Below are 21,260 nucleotides of genomic sequence, written 5' to 3' on the forward strand. Positions count from 1 at the left end.
AGTAGTACTTGTCAAACAGTATGTTATTGGTATAAAAACACACAGATCAGTGAAACAGAATACAACCCAGAAATAAATCCACGGATCCATGGTCAATAAATTTATGGGGAAGTGACAGTATGTTTTAAAATGCTGTTGAAAAAAAAACTGTCACTTGGAAAGGAAGGAAACTGGCCCACTATTTTGTACACTAAAATTAACACATAATATATTCAAGACATGAACATGTCCCATATGCAGCCAAGCCCTATGAAGACAGACACAAAGTGTGGATCACTTGAAGCTTCAAACAGGTTACTGAGAGCCAAACGTGGACAGCTTCTAACAGTGGCTGGCAACAGAGTACCTCCCAGGAGGCCAAGAAACAGCAAATAAAAATACAATCCTCAGTCAATGTAGGAGCAGGATCTAAAGCGAACTCCCAGGAGGCACTAAACTCTGCTGAGATGAATGCTACTTCACTTTAAAAACAAAACAAAACAAAAACTTTTTTCGCATTTATTTTTTTTACCCTTTATTATTTTTATCTCTTTTTTCTATCTCTTATTTTCCTCTTTCCTTTCCTTACTGTATTTTTTCTTTCTCCTTTCTGTTTTCCTTTTCTTTTTGTCTTCTCTTTTTCTATTTTATTATGTTTTCCTTCCTCTTTTATACTATTTTTCTATTTCTATTCTTTATTCTTATTTTTCCTCTTTCTTCTTTCATATTCCTTTTCCCCCTCTTCTTCTTTTCTATTTTTTTTATTATTCTTGTTATCTTTTCTCTTTCCTAATTCTCCTTTTTTCGTGGTTGTTTTTGTTGTTTTGTATGTTTTTGTTTTGTTTCTTGTTTTGTTGTGTGTGTTTTTTGTTGTTGTTTTTTGTCATCACCTTCACAGCAGTTCACATAGCATGGTCGTGGTTAGCTGATCTCAGTTATCCAGCCTGAGAGGATATTCCACTCATGAAAAGGACAGCATTAAGACCCAATTACAACAGAAGAACCCAATAACCCACACAATGAATATTCTTAGAGCATCCAGCTCAGGAGGTCAAAGAGACTGTACCAGTGGGTAACACAGAACACTTTATATATAAGGCCACCACATGAAGACTGGGAGGCACAGCACTTCTATCTAACACATAGAAACAAACACAAAGGAACAGAAAAAATGGAGATACAAAGAACCCCCACATGAAAGAAAAGGAGGAAATGCCAGAAAAAGAGCTTAAACATAATGGAGGCAAAAAATTTATGAGCTATAGAGTTCAAAGTAATGGTTATAATGATGCCCAAGGAACTTAGTGAGAATGACAAGGAACTTAGAACTACAGCAGCATGAAAAAGGAAATAGGAACAATGAACAAGAACCAGTCAGAAATGAAGAATACCATATCTGACATCAAGAATACACTGGGAGGAATAAAAAGTACATTGAATGAGGCAGATAATTAAATCAGTGATTTTAATTGAAGACAAGGTAGGGAAAAAAAGCACAAAATTTGAGCAGCAAAAAGGAAAAATAATTAAAAATAATTAAAAATCAAGAGGATAGTTTAAGGGATCTTTGGGACAACATGAAATATAGCAACATCTGCATCATAGAGATATCAGAAGGAAAAGAAAGTGAACAAGGATTAGAGAACCTGTTTAAGGGAATAATGATAAATGAACTTTTCTAACCTGGTGAAGGAAAAAGTCACACAAGTTCAGGAAGCACAGAGAGTTCCAACCAACGGGACTCACTCTAAGATACAACAATTAAAATGACAAATGTTGAAGAATCTTAAGGCAGAAAGAGAGCGAGAGAAAGTTACCTACATAGGAGTTTCCATTAGAATGTCAGCTGACTTCTCAAGAGGAACACTTCAGGCCACAATGAATTGGCTTGAAGTATTTAAAGTAGTGAAAAGCAAGGACATAAATCCAAGCGTACTCTGTTCAGCCCAGCTATCATTTAAAATTAATGTAAAATAAGGACTATAGACTGCACTTCCCAGGCAGACTGTTCCCATGGATCCCTCTGCCTAGTGCTGCACTGGCTCTCCCCACCTCTACTGCTCAGGGTTTGAGATCCCTGCATTTAGATGCCAGTCCATACTCCCAAAGGGGTGGGGGGGAGCTTTGCAGAAAAATAAAAAGGCTAAAGGATTAGAACATTACCACCAATTAGAACATTACCACCGATTAGAACATTACCACCGATTAGAACATTACCACCAATTAGAACATTGCTAGAAAAAATTGAAAACGGAACTATTTTCACTTTTGTGTAATTATCTGAAGGAAATGAAACACTTGAAGCAAAAATACTTAATAATTATAATATCAAAGCAATAAAGTAGTGAATATCAAGAAAATATTGAAGAAAAAGAAAACAAGGAAGAAAAATATTATAAGCCAGCCAAGTGAAGTTTATCTGGGAAGCTTATGATGTCTGAAGCTCACTGTTTTGTTTGCTGATTTCAGACCTCCGGGCAGTACTTTTGTGTCAGCCAATGTCAGGTGCTGTCCAAGTTTGACTCTCGGTGTTCTTTTGTAGTTGGCTGGTCTGAGGCTCTCAGCAGACCACCTCAACCGGTCAGCTGTTCCGCCTCCCCACTACAGTTGCCTGGTCTTTCTCCAGTGTCTTCCAAAGAGAGCATTTCAGGTGGAGGCAAGTTAGAGTAATTAGGGCTAGTGGGCCCCTTACTTAGAGATTTCACTGTCAGGCACTCACTGAGGGGAAATGAATCTTTGCTTCAAAGCCAACTCCTCAGTCTACATATCCTCCAACTCTATTCTCCCTAAAATGGGCTGATGCAGGTTCAGATTGGATACAGCCTGCTGCCTTCTCTGTATGGGCAGTTTCAGCTGGCTAGACTCATTAGGATTGATCAAAAGAGCCTCTGGTGAACACGTTGCCTGCTCAGCCCCCAGGAGGGGGGTAGGCATTTCCTCCTGTTCCCAAATAGTAGTCCCCGAGAGTCTAACTCTTGGAATGTCCTTCTCTGAGCTCTTCTCCCAAAGAACTGATTCAGTGCCTTCATATTGGAAGATCCTCCTAGCCTGCAGGAGAGGTAAACATGCTCCCCCCCTCCTTTCCCAGTTCTGGCTGGCTGAACTCACACCCAGCCTGGGTGCTTGGGCCAGACTCTCCATAATACAGACACAAAGCCCATCTCTTGCTGGTCTGTCTGCCCAATATAAGCCTTCACCGTGGACGCTGTGGGGTGCTGTCCAAAAATCAACAACATATAAAGAAACAAACGAGCAGAAAGAGTGCTTTGTGGGGACCCTGCCTCCTTGCACCTCTAGTTCAGGTAGTAGGGATTACAAAGTCAGCCCCATGAGGGCTCCCACACAGCTGATCTTAGTAAAGCTCCACTTGTGATCTAAACTCTCTTCAGTGCAGATAAAAATCCCCACTCTGCCCTGCTGGCAGCTCCAGGCTCTTTCTCTGCAGTCCCTCACAGTTTAGATGTTTCCTGGAGCTCTGCACAATGCCTTTCAGGAAAGCAAGAGGGTCCCTTTAGGTCACTGCTGGGTGCAGCCCACAGGCCCCTTTCTATTCTGGAGCCACACACCATGGCACAGCCTTTCCAGCAGTCAGAACTTAGGGTGGATATCTCCTGCCGGGGCTGCTGACATTAGGTGCATTCTTTCACTGGGGAAGTGCTATAAACCCCACCACCCAGGCACACTGTTCCCATGGATCCCTCTGCCTGGTGCTGCACTGGCTCTCCTTCCCATCCCTACCGCTCAGGGTTTGAGATCCCTGCATTTAGATGCCAGCCCATACTCCCAAAGCGGGGGAGCTTTGCAGCCACTATCCCTCAGGGCTCTCAGCTGAGCAGCAGCTCCAGGGGCCTCCCCCTCTGTGTGATTGCCCCTCACCTACAAGTCTCTACACTGTTTCTTCAGTGCTCCTTAGACAAAATATGTCCAGTTAACTATACTTCTCTTGTTTTTCCAAGCTAACTGCACAGTATTTTAGCTGTTAATTCAGTCCATAGCTGGGAGCAACGGCACTCAGCTGCTTGTGCAGCCATCTTTGCTTCCCCTTCTGTCTGTTCTTAATTCAGTGTTGGGAAAATGTTTCTAGGAATATATTCATCTTCCCAGATTTTCCAATTGATAGCATATAGTTGTTCATAATATTTTCTTATAATTTTTTGTATTTTGTGGTGTCACTTGTCTTTCACTTATGGTTTTATGTATTCACTAGAGGCCCAGTGCACAAAATTCATGCACTGAGGGAGGGAGTATCCCTCAGCCCAGCCTGCACCCTCTCCAATCTGGGACCCCTCGGGGTATGTCTGACTGCTGGTTTAGACCCGACAACAGTCAGACAGCCCTCTCACAATCCAGAACTGCTGGCTCCCAACCGCTCACCTACCTGCCTGCCTGATTGCCCCTAAATGCTTCTGTCTGCCAGCCTAATCACCCCCTAAACACTCCCCTGCCAGCCTGATCAATGCCTAACTGCTTCCCTGCTGGCCTTATTGGCCCTAATTGCCATCCCCTGCCGGCCTGGTCACCCCTAACTGCCCTCCCCTGTAGGCCTGGTCCCCCCCAACTGCTCTCCCCTGCAGGCCTGGGTCCCCCACAACTGCCCTTCCATGCAGGCCCGGTCAACCCCAACTTCCCTCCCCTGCTGGCCCGATTGCCCCTAACTGCCCTTCCCTGCTGGCCTGGTCGCCACCAAATGCCCTTCCCTGCCATCCTGGTCACCCCCCAACTGCCCTCCCCTGCAAGCCTGGTCACACCTAACTGCCCTCTCTGCTGGCCTGATTGCCCACAACTACCCTCCCCTGCCAGCCATCTTGTGGTGGCCATCTTTGACTTCATGGGGGCAGCCATCTTTGATCACATGGGGCAGCCCTCTTGTGCAAGGGTGTGAGGGTCAATTTGCATATTACCTCTTTTTTATATAAGATGCTCTCTCTCTTTTTCTTGATGAATCTGGTTAAAAGTTTACCAGTTCTGTTTATTTCTTCAAACAACCAGCTCTTGGTTTTATCAATCTTTCATATTATTTTTTCAATTCCATTTAGTTGATTTCTTCTCAGATTTTTTTCTGTTTCCTTTCTTCTACTCAATTTGGATTATCCCTTTATCATCTTTATGTTGTTTTTCTTTGTTTCAGATTATAGCCTTTGTTTTAAAGTCTATATTGTCTAATGTAAGCTACCCCAGCTTTTTTGTTTGTTTCTATTTCCATGAAATATCATTTTCCATCTCTCTGCTTTCATTCTGTATTTATCTTTTTATCTGAAATGGGTCTCTTGCATACAACATTATGTATGGGTCTTGTTATTTTTTCCATATAGTTATCCTATGTCTTTTTATTGTAGCTTTTAATCAATTTATATTTATTTTTTCCATCACCATTGATCTTCTCCATGCCCTCTTTCACCTCCACCCACCACCTTACATTTATTGTTGATAAGTATGTCATTATTTTTATTTTATTTATATTTGTATTGTTTTTTCTTCTTTTTCATAAAGCTATCCCACTAATATTAATTGTAATACTGGTTTAGTGGTGACAAATTTCTTTAGCTTTTTCTTGTCTGGAAACCTCTTTATCTCACCTTCGAATTTAAATTATAGCCTTACTGGTTAAAGGAGTCTTGGTTATAGGTCCTTGCTTTTTGTCACTGAATATTTTGTGCCAATCCCTTTTGGCCTAGAAAAGTTTTTATTGATAAATCAGCTGATAATCCTATGGAACCTTCCTTATCCTATCTAATAAAAGAGTCATATGCAAATTGATCATCGCTCCAACACACAAGTTGGCTGCCCCATGTGGTCAAAGATGGATGCCCCCATGTGGACACAAGATGGCCACCACAAGATGGCCTGCAGGGGAGGGCAGTTGGGAGGGACCAGACCTGCAAGGGAGGGCAGTTGGGGGCGATCAAGCCTGCAGGGAAGGGCAGTTAGGGGTGACCAGGCCTGCAGGGGAGGGCAGTTAGGGGCAATCGGGCTGGCAGGGGAGCAGTTAGGCATCAATCAGGCTGATAGGGGAGTGGTTAGGGGGTGATCAGGCTGGCAGGCAGAAGTGGTTAGGGACAATCAGGAAGGCAGGCAGGCGAGCAGTTGGGAGCCAGCAGTCCTGGATTGTGAGAGGGATGTCCGACTGCCCATTTAGGGCCCGATCCTACCTGGGGGGGTGTAGGCTGGGCTGAGGGACACCTCCCTCATGCACAAATTTTGTGCACCAGGCCTCTAGTAGGTAAATAACTTTTTCCCCCCTTCTTTTATATTTCTGTCTTTGTTTTTAACTTTTGCCTTTTTAATTATGATGTGTCTTATTGTGAGCCTCTTTGAATTCATCTTGTTTGTGACACTCTCTGCTTCCCAGATTGTATGTCTATTTCCTCACAGTTATGGATATTTTTAGTCATATTCCTTCAAATAGATTCTAAATTCTTTGCTTGCTCTTTTTTCCTTCTGGTACCCTATGATTCAAATGTTAGATTGAATGTTGTCCCAGAGGTCCCTTAAACTATCCTCATTTTTTTAATTCTTTTTTATTCTGTTTAGATTGGGTGTTTTTGCTACCTTGTCTTCTAAATCAATTATTTGAGTTTCTTCATCTGATTTGCTGTTGATCTGTTCTAGTGTATTCTTCATTTCACTTAAAGTATTTTTCTATCTGATTATTTTTTATGACTTCTATGTCATTTTGTAGGTTACTATGTCTTTGTTGAAGTTCTTACTGAGTTCCTTGAGCATCCTTATAACCAATGTTTTGAAATCTGTATCTGATAAATACCTTACCTCCATTTCATTTAGCTCTTTTTCTAGAGAATTATTTTCTTCCATTATGGCCATGTTTTTTAAAGCTTTCCCTATTTTGTCAGCCTCTTTGTGTTTCCTTTTCTGCATTAGGTTTATCTGCTACTTTTCTCAGTCTTGGCAGGGTTTCCTTATATAGTAGGTGTCCTGTAAAGCCAAATTGGGCATTCTTTCTAATTACCTGATACAGGTGCTTTAGGTGTGTCCCTTGTTTTGTTCTTGGGTACCCTTCTGTTATAGTTGAGTCTTGACTGCTGTTGGCACCTACATGGGTGGGATTGACCATCAGACTTACTGGCTTTGAGCACTGGCCATGACCACAGCATATGAGTTGCTGTGTGTAAGGTGACCCCATTGAGCAGTATTTTCCCCAATGGTATCTGTTGCCTCCTGAGATTAGTCTTTGGGTGTGCCTCTTTTAGAGCTAAGGAGGTGGTGCTCTATAGTGGTCTGAAGCTGGCCACCATGTGTATATTGTTCTGGGGCCTCTTGGTGGAGGGAGGCTCTGGTTCAGGTCAATGCCACCTTTTACCTGTGACTACCTGTTAGGAGATAAAACAGGTACCCTGCTCCAACCCTACAGTTGTTAGCTGCTTGTGCTAGGCCTAGATGGATGTAGGAGAGGACATGCTGCAAACCAAGGCTAGCTGTCACCAACACTAGGCTTGGGGCACATCAGCAAAAGTCAGACGGCATCCCAAAGCCTGCCACCACCTACTGGTTGGCTGTAAGGCTCATCCACTTAAAGTGTCTCATGCCATACATATGTTGAGTGAGGTAGGACTTTAAGGATTTGCCAGAGTGGAGTGACTGGTGCTCACCAGGTTGATACATATTCAAATTGTCACCAGTGCTGAGCCAAAGGTCACTTAGCAAAAGTTTCAGGGTACATTGAGGCCACTTGATTGGGAGCCTGGGGAACTTTGCAGTAGAGCAGGGTATCAGGAAGTCTTCAGGGTGGACCTTGTAGAGTTCACCAAGCTAAGGCAGAGTTATGTTTAACTGTGTTGGGTGAGGGCTAAACTAAGGGAAAAAGGCATCCATCCACCACACAGAAATAGGGCTGTGCGCAGGAATAATGGCAGGCATCTCTCCAACCCATTTTCTAAAATCATACAATGTAGCCATACATATGTTGAGTGAGGTAGGACTTTAAGGATTTGCTAGAGTGGAGTGACTGGTGCTCACCAGGTTGATACATATTCAAATTGTCACCAGTGCTGAGCCAAAGGTCACTTAGCAAAAGTTTCAGGGTACATTGCACTCCACAAGCTTGACTGGAATTCCTTGAAAGTTTTCAAAGAAAGACTGCAATGAGGGCTCAGGTTGGTTGGCACTCAAAGAGCCTTGGGCCATGGGAAAATTGGGTGGGGTTGTATCTCGGGGAGCCATCAAGGTGAAGATAGCAGAGTTCACCAGGCTAATGGAGATTCACATTTGGTTATGTTGGGGTGAGTGCTCCACACAAGAAAGAAGGCGCCCATGGGCAGTATGGAAGGAGGGCTCACCACAGGGAAAATTGTGGCCATCACTGCAGCCCTTGCCTCAAAGCCACACAACTCAGTTTCTTCCTGTATGTCTCTGGCATCCATTAAAGCCCATAGTGAGTGCCTGTGAGTTCAAGTTTGTGTACATGCTCTTAAAGAGGACGCCTTGATTTACAGCAGCTTTCTGTCTTTCCAAGATGAATGGAATCCCAGGTAGTTTTCACAGCCAGATGTTATATGGGCTCCTCTTCCCAGCACTGGTGTTCCAGGCTTGGAGATTGGCTTAGAGCTGAGACCCATGCTTCACAGTGGGAACCTATGTTGCTAGGATTTCCCTCCAGATTCTCCACCACTACACATGGGTGTGGAACAAGCCCATTTTGTGTGTCAGCCCTTTCTACAGTCTATGTGGCTTCTTCTTTAAACTTTAGTTATAAGACTTACGTTAAGATAGTCTTCAGATGATGATACAGGTTTATTGTTCTATAACAGTGATTTTCAATTGGTGTGTAGCAACAGATACACTGGTGTGCCACAAAAAAAAAATTTAGAACTTGCAACACCTCACTATTTAGTCAGGGGAACGGACCTCTTTTTCCTAAGATTATCAAATTTTAAAAAATGATAACAGCTAATGCAACAATAAGCTCTCCAGTATGAATGAATCCAAATTATAGTTTTTGTCATATTGGCAAAAAAATGTAATTATTTAGGTATGCTGCAGAATTTTAGTAATTAGTTTATGTAGATATGAGATGAAAAATCTTGAAAAATCACTGTTCCAAATTTTTTTTTCATTTTTAAAACCAATGAGTGATTTTTTTTATTTTTTCCCATTTTTCCATTATTTTGTTAAGGTATTATATCTGTACATATCTTACCATTGCCCCACCACATACTCCCATACATTCCCTCACCGCCCAGTGTTTTGCATCCATTGGTTATGCTTATATGCATGCATACAAGTCCTTCGGTTGATCTCTTATCTCCCCCACCTCTCCCTAACCTTCCCGCTGTAATTTGACAGTCTGTTTGATGCTTAACTGCCTCTGTATCTATCTTTTTGTTCATCAGTTTATAATGTTCTTTACTATCCAGAAATGAGGGAGATCATGTGGAATTTATCTTTCATTGCTTATTTCACTTAGCATAATGTTCTCCAATTTGATCCAGGTTGCTGCAAATGGTAAGAATTCCTTCTTTTTTATGGCAGCATAGTATTCCATTGTGTAGATGTACCATAGTTTTCTGATCCAGTCATAGGCTGATGGGCAACTAGGCTGTTTCCAAATCTTAGCTATTGTAAATTATGCTGCTGTGAACATAGGGGTGCATATATCCTTTCTGATTGGTATTTCCAGTTTCTTAGGATATATTCCTAGGAGTGAGATTACTGGGTCAAATGGGAGTACCATTTTCAGTTTTTTGAGGAAACTCCATACTATTCTCCACAGTGGCTGCAACAGTCTGCATTCGCACCAGCAGTGCACGAGGGTTCCCTTTTCTCCGCATCCTAGCCAACACTTGTCGTTTGTTGATTTGTTGATAGCCATTCTAAAAGGTGTGAGATGGTAGTGCACTGTCATTGTGACTTGCATATCTCGGATAATTAGTGACTTTGAGCATATTTTCATATGTCTCTTGGCCTTCCTTTTGTCTTCTTTCAAAAAATTCTATTTAGGTCCATTGCCCATTTTCTTATTGGATCATTTATCTTCATTTTATTAAGATGTATAAGTTGCCTGTAGATATTGGAGATTAAACCTTTATCAGTGATAACATTTGCAAATGTGCTCTTTCCATACAGTGGGCTTTCTTGTTGTTTTGTTGATGGTTTCTTTTGCTGTGAAAAAGCTTTTTATTTTGATGTAGTCCCATTTGTTTATTTTCTCTTTACCTTCCATTGCCCTAGGAGAAGTATCAGTGAAGAAGTTCTTTTGCCATATGTCTGAGATTTTGCTTCCTGTGGATTCCTCTAGTATTTTTATGGTTTCCTGTCTTATGTTTAAGTTCTATATCCATTTTGAGTTTATTTTTGTGTATGGTGTAAGTTGGTGATCTAGTTTCATTTTTTTGCATGTATCTGTCCAATTTTCCCAACACCATTTATTGAAGAGACTGTCATGACTCCATTGTATGTTCATGCCTCCTTTGTCAAATATTAATTGAGCATAGTGGTTTGGGTCAATTTCTGGGTTCTCTATTCTATTCCATTGGTCTATATGTCTGTTCTTGTGCCAGGACCAGGCTGTTTTGAGAAGAGTGGCTTTGTAATACAGCTTGAAATCTGGTATTGAGATCCCTCCTACTTTATTCTTCTTTCTCAGGATTGCTGTGGCTATTCGGGGTCTTATTTTATTCTGGATGAATTTTTGGAGAGTTATTTCTAGGTCTGTGAAATATGCCCTTGGTATTTTAATGGGGAGTGCATTGAATCTATAGATTGCTTTGGGTAGTATGGACATTTTAATGATGTTGATTCTACCAATCCATGAACATGTTATGTTCTTCCATCTGTTTACGTCTTTCTTTATCTCTTTTTTCAGTGTCCTGTAGTTTTCTGCGTATAGGTAGGTCTTTTACCTCCTTAGTTAAGTTTATTCCTAGGTATCTTAATTTATTTGGTGTGATGGTAAATGGGATTGCTTTTTGTGTCTCTTTCTGTAAGTTCACTATTGGTGTATAGAAATGCCATAGATTTCTTGGCATTGATTTTGTATCCTGCTACTTTGCTGAATTCATTTATTAAGTCTGTTAGTTTTTTGATGAAGTCTTTCAGGTTTTTTATGTACAATATCATGTCATCTGCAAATAAGGACAGCTTCACTTCTTCATTTCCAATTTGGATGCCTTTTATTTCTTCTTCTTGTCTAATTGCAATGGCTAATACTTCCAGTACTATGTGGAACAGGAGTGGTGAGAGTGGGCATCCTTGTCTTGTTCCTGTTCTTAGGGGAAATGGTTTTAGATTTGCCCATTGATTATGATGTTAGCTTTGGATTTATCACATATAGTTTTTATTATGTTGAGGTATGATCCTTCTGTTCCTAACTTGTAGAGAGTTTTTATCAAGAAAGGGTGTTGGATTTTGTCAAATGCTTTTTCTGCATCAATTGATATGACTATGTGATTTTTATCTCTCAATTTGTTTGATGTATCACATTTATTGATTTGCAGATATTGTACCATCCTTGCATTCCTGGGATAAATCCTACTTGGTCATGGTGTATGATCTTCCTGATGTATTGCTGGATTTCATTTGCTAGAATTTTGTTGAGGATTTTGGCATCTATGGTCATGAGAGATATTGGCCTGTAATTCTCTTTCATTGTGTTGTCTTTATCTGGTTTTGGTATTAGGGTGATGCTGGCTGCAGAGAATGAGCTTGGAAGTGTTCCTTCCTCTTGAAATTTTTGGAATAATCTGAGGAGGATAGGTTTTAATTCTTCCTTGAATATTTGGTAAAACTCCCCTGTGTAGCCATCTGGCCCGGGTCTTTTGTTCGCTGGAAGCTTTTTGATGACTGCTTCAATTTCTTCCATAGTTACTGGCCTATTGAGCTGTTTAGATTCTTCCTGATTGATTTTTGGAAAGTTATATTTTTCTAGGAATATGTTCATTTCCTCCAGGTTGTCCAGTTTGTCTGAATAGAGTTGTTTGTAGTATTTTTTAACAATCCTTTGTATTTCAGCAGGGTCTATTGTTATTGCACCTCTTTCATTTCTGATTTTGTTTATTTGGGTCCTCTCTGTTTGCTTCTTGGTAAGCCTGGCAAGGGGTTCTTCAATCTTGTTTATCCTTACAAAGAACCAGCTCTTGGTTTTGTTGATCTTTTGTATTGTTTCTTTGGTCTCTATGTCGTTTATCTCCACTCTGATCTTTATTATATCCTTCCTTCTGCTTACACTGGGCCTTTCTTGTTGCTCTCTTTCTAATTTTTGAGTTGTAGGGTTAGGTAATTTATTACAATTGTTTCTTGTTTTTTGCAGTAGGCTTGTAGAGCTATGAACTACCCTCTCAAGACTGCTTTCACTGTGTCCCATAGATTTTGGATTGTTGTGTTTTCATTGTCATTTGATGCCATGATGTTTTTTATTGCTTCCTTGATTTCTGTTAACCCAGTCATTGTTTAATAGCATGCTATTTAGTCTTCATGTGTTTGACTTTTTTGGATTATTTTTAATGTAGTTTATTTCCAGTTTTATGCAACTGTGATCTGAGAAGGTGCTTGATATGATTTCTATCTTCTTGATTTTGAAGAGACTTTGCCTATGTCCCAGCATATCGACTATCTTTGAAAATGACCCATGTGCACTTGAGAAGAATGTATATTCTGTGGCTTTGGGGTGAAATGTTCTGAAGATGTCAATTAATTCCATCTGTTCTAGTGAGTCATTTAGGATTGATGTTTCTTTGCTGATTTTTCTTTAGACAATTTGTCCAATGATGATAGTGTGGTATTAAAGTCTCTTACTATGATTCTATTGCTGTGAGTCTCTCCCTTGATATCCTCCAGGAGTTTTTTTATGTATTTGGGTGCTCCTGTATTGGGTGTGTATATGTTTACCAGACTTATTTCTTCTTGTTGGATTTCTCCCTTTAGTATTATGAAGTGGCCTTCCTTATCTGTTGTTATGTACTCCACTTTCAGATTTAATTTGTCAGATATAAGTGTTGCTCCTACAGCTTTAATTTTCATTTCCATTCACCGGGAAAACCTTTTTCCATCCCTTCACCCTCAGTCTTTTTTTCTGAGGTGGGTTTCTTGTAGACAGCAGATATATGGGTCTTGTGTTTTTTTCCAATCCATTACCGTATGTCTTTTGAATGTGGCATTTAATCCATCTACATTTAAAGTTATTATTGATAGGTACTTACTTGTCACCATTTTTATTCTTTGCCCCTGTGTTCCTTCTTCAATTTCTTTCTTTTTTTTTTTTTTTAACAGACCCTTTAGCATTTCTTGCATTGCTGGTTTGGTGGTAATAAATTCCTTTAGTCCTTTTTTTTCTATGTAGCTCCTGATTTCAACTTCTATTTTGATTGATAGCCTTGCTGGGTACAGTATTCTTGGATTCAGACCCTTGCTTTGCATGACTTTGTATATTTCATTCCATTCCCTTCTGGCCTGCTGAGTTTCTGTTGAGAAATCAGTTGTTAGTCTGATGGGTGTTCCTTTGTATGCAACTTTCTGTCTCTCTCTGGCTGCTTTTAAGTTTATTACTTTGTCCTTGGTGTTTGCCTAATTATAATGTGCCTTGGCGTAGGTCTTTTGGAGTTCATTTTGCTTGGGACTCTGTGGGCTTCTTGGATTTCTGTGGGTTTTTTCTTCCCTATATTAGGGAAGTTTTCTGTCATTATTTCTTCAAACAGGTTTTCTATTCATTGCTCAGTTTTCTCTCCTTCTAGAACCCCTTTTATGCAGATATTCCTTTGTTTTGTGTTGTCCCAAAGTTCCCTTAGGCTCTCCTCCTGCTTTTTAATTTTTTTTCTAGTAGCTGCTCTACATGGGTATTTTTTCCCACCTTCTCTTCTAGCTCACTGATGTGGTCTTCTGCTTCTTCTAGTCTACTCTGATGCTTTCTATTGAGTTCTTTACAGCCGCGATGTCATTTTTCATTTCTTCTTGGTTCTTCGTTAATTCCTCTTGGTTCTTACTCATATTGTTGAATTTGTCTTCCATTCGTTTCAGCCACCTTATGACCATTTCTCTGAATTCTTTCTCTGATAGGTTGCTGGCCTCTAAATCATTTACTTCCTTTTCTGGTGATGCCTGCTTTTCTTTCATATGCGGGCTGTTTCTTTCTCTCCCCATGGTCTCTCTTCTCTGGATGTCTGGTTATGTAGTTCTCTCTCTCCTGCATTGATTTAAAGGCACAAAATACAACACAACAAGGTACAACACACTAGGCACTGAACAGAAATGTATTCACAATATTAATAACTCCAAATAAAGGTGACTACCAGAGAAAGGCAAATTAAGGGATAGGAAAGAAAGAAGAAGAGGAAAAAAGAAAAAAAAAAGGAGTGCCTAAATGAAATTGGGAACAGGAGGAAAAAAAATAAGAGAGAACAGAAAGAGACTAAGAAAGAAAAGGGGAACAAACTATATATATGGGGAGAAAACTCCAAGAGAACAGCCACTAATCCCAGCAAATGCCAGCAACAAGTACCTGGAGATTAATACAAACTATAAACAACAAGTAATATCAAGCAAGGTGAGGGAAAACTGAAGCAAACAAAAGAAACCAAACAAACAAACAAATAAAAAAGAATAGGCAAAACAATCTCACAAAAAGCATAATGAATTGATGTAATCAACATTCAAGAAAGGTAAACAACTAAATTGCTGTCTTGCACAACAATTTCAATAATACATCTAAAATACAAAATGTCTATCACCCAGAACTACAAGAAAGCTGGCTGAGTGGAAGTTTTACAACTAGAAGGAAAGAGAAATGAGCACAAATGCTGAAAAGCTGAGGTACAGAGGCACACGAATCGGGCTGGTGGCAGGCGACTGGGTGCGTGACTTTTTTTCAACCCGAAGGGAGATAAGCTCCCAATCACTCTCAAATCCAGTTTCTGGGGACATGCGGGGAACCCAGATGCCTATGGGCAGAAGCTGGACTGTCGGCTATCGGGTCGGAAAATGAGGGTGACTCTTTTGCAAAGGTGCGCCCAGCAATCATTGTTTACTGCACTGGAGCACAGGATGCGGGGACTTGAAAATGCGGAAAGGCAGAGAAGGCTGGCTGGCAGCCATCGCTGTTTGCCACTCCCTAGCCTAGTGACGCCCTGAGACCCCGTCCCGCACATTCTACAAACCTGCCCAGGCTCCACATAGCAGCTTTTGCATATAAATGGCCTGCCCTGTGGCAGCTTAATCAAATAAACTGAAGACCCAGTCAGACTGATCCAAAACCACCAAATCGCAAGCAAAGAGGAGAAAACTGTAGTTCTTGCTGTAGCTCCTGCTGTGTGGCCTCAGATAGTAGCTGACCTGCACCCCATTGGTGATCCAGAACTAGTGTATCTAATGGTCTGTGTGAGACGACACCAGATTTCAACTACTCTTATAAGGGACACATTCAAGAGGCAGACTCAGTGAGCACCAAAGCCCTACTGGAACAAGTCCTGCCCCATAAACGTGTCTCCAGCACAAAAATTCTTCCATTATAGACACAGCAGTTCCTCACAGCCAATTGGCCTGGAGGTCAATTCCTGCTAGTGACACCAACAACAATCAAGACTTAACTACAACAAGGCTATACACACAGTCCACAAAGGGGTGCACCAAGAGTGTCCACCTCAGGTAACTGGGAGGCTGACCCATTGAACCATATAGGACACCTAGCACACAAAGCTACCCTACCAACTCAGGGAAGCAGCGAAAATGAGAAGACAAGGAAGCAGATCACAAACGAAAGAAATGGAGGAGAACAAATGACTGGACATAGAGTTCAAAGCCACGGTTATAAGGTTTTTCAAGAATTTCCTAGAAAAGGCCGATAAATTTAGCCAAACCCTCGAATATATGAAAAAGGACCAACTAGAAATTAAACATACACTGACTGAAATAAAAAATATTATACAGAGACCCAACAGCAGACTAGAGGAATGCAAGAAACAAGTCAAAGATTTGGAATACAAAGAGGCAAAGGACACTCCTCTGGAGAAGCAAGAAGAGAAGAGAATCCAGAAAGTTGACGATAGTGTAAGAAGCCTCTGGGACAACTTCAAGCATACCAACATCAGAATTATGGGGGTGCCAGAAGAAGAGAGAGAGCAAAACACTGAAAACCTATTTGAAGAAATAATGAATGAAAATTTCCCCCACCTGGTGAAAGAAATGGACTTACAAGTCCAGGAAGCACACAGAACCCCAAACAAAAGGAATCCAAAGAGGACCACACCAAGATACATCACAATTAAAATGACAAGGGCAAAAGACAAAGATAATCTTACAAGCAGCAAGAGAAAAACAGTTACCTACAAGGGAGCACCCATACGATTATCAGTTGATTTCTCAACAGAAACTATGCAGGCCAGATGGGAGTGGCAAGAAATATTCAAAGTGATGAATAGCAAGAACCTACAACCAAGATTACTCTACCCAGCAAAGTTATTCAGAATTGAAGGGCAGATAAAGAGCTTCACAGATAAGAAAAAGCTAAAGGAGTTCATCACCACCAAACCAGTATTATATGAAATGCTGAAAGGTATTCTTTAAAAAGAGGAAAAAGAAGAAAAAAGTAAAGTTAAAAATTATGAACAACAAATACATATCTATCAAGTAAATCTAAAAGTCAAGTGAATTAAAAATCTGAGGAACAGAATAAACTGATGAATATAATAGAATCAGAGGCATAGAATTGGAGTGGATTGATAATTATCAGGGGGAAAGGGGTTTCTGTGTGGGGGGTACGGGAAGAGACTGGACAAAAATCATACACCTATGGATGTGGACAGCGGGGGGAGGTAAGGGCAGAGGGTGGGGTGGGAATTGGGTGGAGGGGATATATGGGGAAAAAAGAGAAACAATTGTAATAATCTGAACAATAAAGATTTATTAACTTAAAAAATAATAAATAATAAAAAGCAAAAAAAATTCAAGAAAACAGCAATAGAAGGATAGAGAGAACAACATTTTTTTTTGGATAGTTAAGATAGAGAAGAGAGAGGTGTGTATGGACTTGGAGCAGGGGATTGGAAATTAGATATATAAGTAGAGTGAAATTTTAACAGGGGTAAACATAAAGAATAGGGAAAATCTAAAGCAGGAAAAGGGTAAGAGAAACAGGACACCAAAAAGGGAAAAGTTAGGAAGAGAGTGATGGCATAAAGGTAGAGTTGAGATAGAGTAAAATGATGCTAAAGGAAAGATGAAAATAGAATGTAGAACACTAATCCCAAAATAAAATAAAGAGAAAATAAAATGACACTTTTTAAAAATAAAAAGTAATATAGTAGTAGTAATAATACTGATTGAAAATAAAAATGTAATAATTAAAAAGGTAACATCAAGTGAGGAAAAAAGAAAAAAATTAGTTTCTTAAGTAAAAGATGAAAAAAATAAAAATAAATAAATAAATAAATAATAAAATAAAATGTGCAGTAATGAAAGTCATTCACTTATTCTATTTTTCTGTTTGGCACGCCTGTTTCCCAGTCAGGACAATATTGCAGATCCCTGTATTCCACTGCTCCTCAGTGTTGTAAGCCAGTCCTGATTTTTAAGCAGTCGGTGTTTAATTTATCGTATTCCTTTATTTTTGATTACACAAGAGTCAATTTTCAATTCAGCCCCTGGGTGGCAGTGTTTCTGGATTGACTTCCAGGTTTATATGGCCTCTCTAGCCTGTGCTTAGATCCTGCTTTCCCTGTAGCACTCAATACAGGTTTGTGGAAGTGGGCTGCCCCAGAGCTGGCTCTCCAAAGGTCACTCCCCGCTCCGATCCCAGGTTCTAGAAAAACAACTTTCCCCTGCAGTCTCCCAGGGGTCCCCAACTGAGTGATCCTATGTATTGGGCTTAGCAATCAGAAGCAAGGATTTGAAGAGGAATAAGCCCAAGTGTGCGAACAATGGGGCTGCAGGCAAGTCTGTGCAGTCCCCCTTACCCCCTTGGGTCTAAGCAGCCGGCAAACTTTTAAAAATTTTAGGCTTTCCTTTTGTGTCAGAATAAAATGGGTTGCTTTTTAGAGAACCCTTCTGTTAGCAGCTCTGAGGACCCCCTTCCACATTCACGGATCACACCAGTCCCAACAGCCACGGATTTTTCTAGGCACAGATTTCCCCCAGTCCTCCAGCTCCCACAGTATATGTGTTTCTCTCTCCCGCCTGGACCAGAATCCTCACCTTATCCCAGGCGAAATCCGACCTTTCCGTGGTGGAGTGTAGAGCTCCTCTGAATCCGCCAATTGGGGACTGGTGTTCTGGGGCTCGCAGGTGTTAGGTGGTTGCCATAGTTGTAGATTTTCAAGCTTCCGATAACATCCACTTACCCCGTCAATATGGCGTGGTCTCCGCGTCTGAGCCCATAGCTCTGGGAGGGGACCCAGCAGCAGTGGGGGCTGTCCATCCAGTCAGAATCACATCCAACAGTCCCCCACCATCTCCTAGAGTATAGCTGTCCAACAAATACTCCCCATGCAACCTCCTCAGCTGTTCTTTCTTTCTGCTCCGGGACAAGGCTCAGGACCCATCTGTCTATTCCCCTACCATTTTTCCTAGCACCCCCACTGTTCTATAATTTACTTATAATTTTGGTTTGATCATAATATAAGGTGAGAACACTGTCCACTGACTCCACCATCTTACATCTTGAGCTAGATTTATTTCTTTTGTTGCTGCATTATTTACAACTATTGGCCCAGTGCACAAAATTTGTGCACATTAAAAGGGGATTAATTAGAGGAAATATTTTAATATTGCTATTTGCCCTTTCTCTATAATAGAAGTGTCAGAAAGGAAAGAAAATTAGTAAAATGTATATGAAAACCTTCCTCCTGTCAGAGTCTGGGGCATGCCATGAGACCCAGAGTCAAGTCTCTGCCTACCCACACAGCCCCTCAAAATTGTGGGAGACCCAGCCTCAACCAGCCCCACCCCCATCGGGTGAAATCCAGTCCCAGCCAGCCCAATCCTTGTCAAGCCCCGCTGGGCAGGGGGCACAGCCTCAGGTCCCACAGTGCACCCTCAGTTCCCCTGGCTTGGCACCAGGGTGGGGGGCATGGCCTGAGACCCCTCAACCAGGTACCAGGGCAGGCAGCATGGCCTGAGGTCCCCTGGCCCAGCACTGGGGGTCGGGGGTTAGGAGCACAGCCTCAGGTCCCTAGTCAAGCCCCACTGGGCGGCGGGGGGAGGGCAGGCTCAGGTCCCTGCTGATTGCTTGTTAAGGCTCATTAGGAGAACTCGGCCTCTGCTGTGGTTGCAGCCATCTTGTGTTACAGAAACCCCACCTCCACTGTGGACACCACCATTTTGTGATGGTGTGATAGTCAATTTGCATATCCCCTCTTTATGAGATAGGACTAAAGGCCCGGTACATGAAATTTGTGCATGGAGGGGTGTGTTCCTCAGTCCAGCATACACCCTCTCTAATCTGCTCACCTACTTGCCTGTCTGATTTCCCCTAACCACTTCTGCCTGCCAGCCTGATCACCCCCTAACCACTCCCTCTCTTGCCAGCCTGATCAACACCTAACTGCCCTCCCTGGCCAGCCTGGTCACCCTTACCTGCCCTTCCCTGCTGGCCTGGTCACCCCCAACTGCCCTCCCCTGCAGGGCTGATTTTTCCCAACTTCCCTCCCTTGCAGGCCTGGTCCCTCCCAACTGCATTCCCCTGCTGGCCTGATCGCCCACAACTGCCCTCCCCTGCCAGCCATCTTGTGGTGGCCATCTTGTGTCCACATGGGGGAAGCCATCTTTGACCACGTGGGGGTGGCCATCTTGTGTGTTAGAGTGATGGTCAATTTGCATATTACCTTTTTATTATATAGGACTAGAGGCCCGGTGCACGAAATTCATGCACGGGGGTCCCTCAGCCCAACCTGCACCCTCTACAATCCAGGAGCTCTCAGGGGATGTCCTACTGATGGCTTAGGCCCACTCCCCTTGGTTCTCTGCTCTCTGCAGGCCTGGAGGTTTTGCTGCAGCCATGGAAATGAAGCCCCCATGCCCTGCTCTCTGCTCTCTACCTGCCTCCACCATGTGTCATGCGAAGGAAGCCCCAATGCCCTGCAGTGTGCTCTGTCTGCCAGGCCTGGGGGCTTCACCGACACGGACACACTAAGGAAGTCCCCATGCCTTGTTGTCCTGGCTCTGTCTGTGGGGCCTGGGGTGTTCCCTCCACCACCTTGCTAAGGATGCCCCCAAGCCCTGCTGTCTGGGCTCTGTTTGCTGGACCTGGGGCTTCCCTGCTGCCGCTAAAGCCTCCATGCCCTGCTGTCTGGGCTCTGTTTGCCACGCCTGGGGTTTCCTTAGCACAGAGGAGGCGAGAACACCCCCAGGCCCAGCAGACAGAGCCCGGACAGCAGGGGATGGGGGCATCCTTAGCACAGTGGCAGCAGGGAAGCCCCAGGCCCAGCAAACAGAGCCCAGACAGCAGGGCTTGGGGGCTTCATTCCCAGGGTGATGGCAGGGAGAAGCCCCAGGCCCAGCAAACAGAGCCCAGACAGCAGGGCATGGAGGCTTCCTTTGGCGGCAGCAGGGAAGCCCTGCTGTCTGAGCTCTGTTTGCCGGGCCTGGGGCTTCCCCCGCCATTACCCTGGGAATGAAGCCCCCACGCCCTGCTGTCTGAGCTCTGTTTGCCAGGCCTGGGGGTGAATCAAAAACCCCTCCAGAGGTGGATCCAGCCTCGCTGCTCCTGCAGACAGGCTGGATACTCCAGCAGCGGAGCTCAGGGGACTGGGTGCTGCCATCTTGTGGCTATGGGGGCCGCCATTTTGTCACAGAGGGACAGTTAATTTGCATATTACTCTATTATTAGATAGGATAACCATGACATGGGAGCAATCTAAGTGTCCTGTGCTGAAAGAATGGATAAAGAAAACATGGAGTTGATCTTCCTACCAACCTGGATTGTACACTTTTGGATTATCCTGTGTATCTCAAATTTGTCTTCTTTTATTCCTTTTACATAACAGTTTAACCTTTACCCTAACTTGGTGGTTCTCTGATCATCAGCATCACATTGGAATGTATTAGAAAACAAGTTCTCAATTTTGGATAAATGGATAAAGTAGACATATGATTTATATATATATATATATATATATATATATATATATATATATATATATACACACACACACACACTTATACTCACACACACACATTTAATATATATAATATTAAAAACAAGGAAAGATTGCCATTTGTGACAACATGGATGTATTTTGAGGGCATTATGTTAACCAAAATAAGTCTGACAGAAAAAGACAAATATCATATCATCTCACATATATATAATCTTTTTAAAAAAAATTGAACTCATAGATGAAGAG

General features: G+C 42.1%; 1 protein-coding gene across 7 annotated transcripts in view; it reads left to right on the plus strand.

The window, feature by feature from the left end:
* LOC103296290 (phospholipid-transporting ATPase ABCA3-like) overlaps positions 1-21,260 on the plus strand; it is a 451,749-nt gene that overhangs the window by 199,684 nt on the left and 230,805 nt on the right. The gene's annotated exons all lie outside the window — the stretch shown is intronic.

This window comes from Eptesicus fuscus, chromosome 4 (assembly GCF_027574615.1).
Source record: "Eptesicus fuscus isolate TK198812 chromosome 4, DD_ASM_mEF_20220401, whole genome shotgun sequence".
NCBI lineage: Eukaryota > Metazoa > Chordata > Mammalia > Chiroptera > Vespertilionidae > Eptesicus > Eptesicus fuscus.